General features: G+C 29.2%; 1 non-coding gene across 1 annotated transcript; it reads left to right on the top strand.

Annotated features, from left to right (window-relative positions):
- Positions 1-4412: 4412 nt before the first annotated feature.
- LOC140876873 (small nucleolar RNA R71) lies at positions 4413-4523 on the top strand. Its single transcript, XR_012149104.1, has one exon. It is a non-coding gene; the product is annotated as a small nucleolar RNA R71 (small nucleolar RNA).
- The last annotated feature ends 836 nt before the right edge of the window (positions 4524-5359 follow it).

Raw genomic sequence — 5359 nt, 5'->3', positions numbered from 1 at the left:
TATAAATCTTTGCATTTTCATATGCATCATTTCTTAATTCTTCTAGTTCATTTAATTGCAATTTTCTTGATTTAGATGCATCATCTAAATTAGTATTAAACGCTTTAATTGCCCAATAAGCTTTATGTTCAATTTCAACAGGTAAATGACAATGCTTTCCAAAAACTAATCTATATGGTGACATCCCCAATGACGTTTTAAATGCAGTTCTATATGCCCATAATGCATCACTTAATCTTAAAGACCAATCTTTTCGATTTGGATTGACTGTTTTTTCCAAAATTTGTTTTATTTCTTTATTTGCAAGTTCAACCTGACCATTCGTTTGAGGGTGATATGGAGTAGAAACTTTATGTGTAATACCATATTTTCTTAACAACGAAGAAAATGATTTATTTATAAAATGACTTCCCCCATCACTTATTATAGCTCTAGGTATTCCAAATCGACTAAAAATATTTTCTTTCAAAAATTTTATCACAACTTTATGATCATTAGTTCTACATGCAATTGCTTCAATCCATTTTGAAACATAATCGACAGCTACTAAAATATAAGTGAATCCAAAAGATAATGGAAATGGACCCATAAAATCTATTCCCCAACTGTCAAATATTTCAATAATCATGATTGGATTTAAAGGCATCATGTTTCGTTTTGAAATTGAACCCATTTTCTGACAATTTTCACAAGATTTGCAAAATGAATGTGTATCTTTGAATAAAGAAGGCCAATAAAATCCACATTGAAAGATTTTTGCAGCTGTTTTCTTTGACGAAAAATGACCTCCACATGCCTCAGAATGACAAAATTTAATGACACTACTTACCTCATTGTCGGGTATGCATCGTCGAAAAATTTGATCACGACAATACTTAAACAAATAAGGATCATCCCAATAAAATTTTTTGACCTCTTTCAAGAATTTATTTTTATCTTGTGAACTCCAATGAGAAGGCATTTTATTTGTCACAAGAAAATTTACAATATTAGCAAACCAAGGCATAGTAGTAGCATAAAATAGTTGATCATCCGGAAAATTTTCATTTATTGGTATTTCATTTTGAGATGATTCAAAAATTATTCTTGATAAATGATCGGCTACTACATTTTCTTTTCCTTTTTTATCTTTTATTACAAGATCAAATTCTTGTAACAACAAAATCCATCTTATTAATCTCGGCTTAGCATCTTGTTTATTTGATAAATATTTTATGGCAGAATGATCAGTGTAAACAATAGTAGTAGAACCAATTAAATAGGATCGAAATTTATCTAATGCAAACACTACTGAAAGTAATTCTTTTTCAGTTGTTGAATAATTGATTTGAGCACTATTTAAGGTTCTACTTGCATAATAGATCACATAAGGTTTACCTTCTTTTCTTTGTCCTAACACGGCTCCTACAGCATAATCACTTGCATCACACATTAATTCAAATGGTAAAGACCAATCAGGAGGTTGTAAAATAGGTGATGTAGTTAAAAGATTAATTATTTTTTTAAAAGCAGTTTCACATTCTTGAGTCCATTCAAATTGTGCATCTTTTGTTAAAAGATTTGAAATTGGTTTCGATATTATGCTAAAATTTTTTATAAATCTTCTATAAAATCCCGCATGACCCAAAAATGATCGAATTTCTTTGATCGTGTTTGGTGATGGTAAATTAGCAATAACATCAACCTTAGCTTTATCAACTTCAATTCCTTTTTCAGATATGACATGCCCTAACACAATTCCGGATTTAACCATGTAGTGACATTTTTCCCAATTTAAAACAAGATTTTTTTCTTCACATCTTTTTAAAACTTCTTCCAAATTTTTAAGACAGTTTTCAAATGAGTTTCCAAAAACAGTTATATCATCCATAAAAACTTCCACAAATTCTTCAATCATGTCACTAAAAATACTTAGCATGCATCTTTGAAAAGTAGCCGGGGCATTACATAAACCAAATGGCATTCTTTTAAAAGCAAAAGTTCCGAACGGACAAGTGAAAGTAGTTTTTTCTTGATCTTCTAATGATATTGGTATTTGATAATACCCCGAATACCCATCAAGAAAACAATAATAAGGATTACCTGCCACTTTCTCTAAAATTTGATCTAAAAATGGTAACGGAAAGTGATCTTTTCTAGTTGCATCATTTAATTTTCTATAATCAATGCACATACGCCAACTAGATGGAATCCTAGCTTGTAATAATTCTCCCTTTTCATTTTTTATAACAGTGATGCCTGATTTTTTTGGTACTACTTGTGTTGGACTTACCCATTTACTATCCGAGATTGGATAAATAATTCCGGCATCTAATAGTTTTAAAACTTCATTTTTAACAACTTCTTTCATGTGTGGATTTAATCTTCTTTGTGGTTGTTGATATGTTTTAGCATTTTCTTCCAAGTGAATTCTATGTGTGCAGATTAAAGGATTTATACCTTTTATATCTTGCAAAGTCCATCCAATTGCATTTTTGTGTTTTTTAAGTAGTGTTATTACATCTTCTTCTTGTTTTGGTAAGAGGGTAGAAGATATTACAATAGGATATGTTTGATTTTCACCAAGAAAAGCATATTTTAGTTCTATTGGCAAGGGTTTTAATTCAAGTTTTGGACGATCATTTTCTTTTACTTCTTCAAGTTCATTAATTTCTTCAAATAACTTTGATTTAAAAACATTTTTTGAATCAAAACTTTCCACTAAACAAACTTCAGATTGTTGATTTAAGTTTTCTTGGTGTATATTTTCTTCCACAATTGTTTCTATTGCATTATCATCTTCATCTTCATTAATACTTGGTTGTTTACATAAATTGAACACATTAAGTTCTAAAGTCATATTTCCAAAAGACAATTTCATTATTCCATTTCGACAATTAATTAAAGCATTTGAAGTTGCTAGAAATGGACGTCCCAATATTACTGGAATTTCGTTATGTACTTCTATTGGTTGTGTATCCAAGACAATAAAATCCACAGGATATATGAATTTATCGACTTGAACTAACACATCTTCTACGATACCTCTAGGTATTTTGATTGACCTATCGGCTAGTAAAAGAGTAACAGATGTAGGTTTTAAATCTCCCAACTTAAGCTTTTCATAAACTGAATAAGGAATTAAATTCACACTTGCTCCCAAATCTAACAAAGCTTTTTTAATTTTATTTTTTCCAATAATACATGAAATTGTTGGACAACCGGGATCTTTATATTTCAAGGTAGAATTATTTTGAATAATAGAGCTTACTTGCTCCGTTAAGAATGCTTTCTTCTTTACATGCAATTGTCTTTTCACAGTACATAAATCTTTTAAAAACTTTGCATAAGAAGGCACTTGTTTAATAGCATATAATAATGGAATATTTATTTTTACTTGTTTAAAAACTTCATAAATATCAGAATCATTTTTTTGTTTTTTATTATTTACTAATGCATGAGGAAAAGGAACATGTTTATTTATTTTATCATCAATTTTCTTATTTTTAGGACTCAAAGCATCATCTTTCTCAAAAGTATCAGGATTTGAATCCTTACTCTTTGAGTTTAATTGATCTTTGTTTTCATCACTATATGGATCATTAACTATTTTACCACTTCTAAGAGTAATAACAGATTTTACTTGATCAAATTTTTCTTGATTTTGATTTTTAGGATTAGGTTGTGGTTGAGATGGAAATTTTCCTTTTTCATGAATATTAAGTGTAGATGCAAATTTTGCAAGAGTTTCTTTCAAATCATTCATAGATTGAATGTTTTGAATATTGATAGACTCTTGCTTTTGAATGTATGCATGAATTTCATCTTCAAAATTTTTTCTTGGAGGTGGGATATAAGGAGCATAACCTTGATGATTTTGGTTATTTTGAAGAGGTTGTTGTGAAGGTTGTGCATTATTATCGTTCCTCCAACTAAAGTTGGGATGATTTCTCCAACCAGGATTGTATGTTTGTGAAAAAGGATCTAATGTTGGTTTTTTAAAATTGTTAACATAATTGGCTTGTTCATGGAGACATTCTTTAAATGAAGGCAAAGTAGGACAATTTTTTGTAAGATGATCATGTGTGTCACATATATGACAAACAATTTCTTGAACACTTTTTAATTGATCACTCTTTTTCATTTCTAATGACTCGATTTTTCTTGCTAAAGATGCAAGTTTAGCTTGAACATCTACATCATCTTTAAGATGATAAATACCACCCCCATTTGTTGAATTATTGGTTTTACTTGGTGGTTCAATTGAGCCTATATTATCCCAATTTTGAGCATTTTCTGCTAATGACTCCAAATATTCCATAGCTTCATTTGGGTTTTTATCTTCAAAAGTTCCATTACACATGAATTCTATCATTTGCCTATCTTTAGGTATTAAACCTTCATAAAAGTGAGAAACTATTCTCCATATTTCAAAACCATGATGTGGGCATGTATTAAGTAACTCTTTATATCTATCCCAACATTGATAAAATGTTTCCCCTTGTTTTTGAGAAAAAGTTGTAATTTGTCTTTTAAAAGAGTTTGTTCTATGGGAAGGAAAAAACTTTTTTAGAAATTGTTGTTGCATTTCTTCCCATGATCTTATTGAACTTGATCTCAAATTTTGCAACCATGTTTTAGCTTTATCTTTTAAGGAAAAAGGAAAAAGCTTTAATCGAACAGTATCCATGCTACAATTTTGATCATTATAAGTGTTGCAAACCTCCTCAAATTCTCTTAAATGCAAATATGGATTTTCAGAATCTAAGCCATGAAAATTTGGTAAAAGTTGAATGACTTGTGGCTTAAAATTGAAATTAGATGCATCAGGAGGAAAAACTAAACAAGATGGTGTACTAGTTCTTATTGGATTCATATGGTGCCTAAGTGTTCTTGGTTGTTCATGTTCTTGATGATTATTATTATTATTATTATCATCTTGATTATTAGAATTATCGTCCATGTTTAAAATATTTTCAGTTACTCGAACAAGTCTACCACTTTGTTTACGACTCCAAACAATCATACAATTAAAAACAACATACTATTTACATAATAACAAAATTAAACTTAATTTATACCTCCCCGGCAACGGCGCCAAAAACTTGCTACAACTTAAATTGTAATTCACCCAAGTGTAGGTTGTCTGCAAGTAATATACTTGTGAGTACGAGATCGATCCACGGAGAGGATGTTGTAAGTTTAATTTTAGCAATAATATATTATAGATGAAAATATTATTATAAAACTTCAAATACACAAATTATAAAATTGTCAAGGTTTCAAAGGTTCATTGTTGGTTTATTTAAGATTGTTTAATAAAAATAAATAAAAGAAACTAAAATAAAAATAAACATAAAAGAACAATGAAATATTTAAA

This window comes from Henckelia pumila, chromosome 1, assembly GCF_033568475.1.
Source record: "Henckelia pumila isolate YLH828 chromosome 1, ASM3356847v2, whole genome shotgun sequence".
Classification (NCBI taxonomy): Eukaryota; Viridiplantae; Streptophyta; class Magnoliopsida; order Lamiales; family Gesneriaceae; genus Henckelia; species Henckelia pumila.
This window is presented reverse-complemented; position numbering and strand designations above follow the sequence as displayed.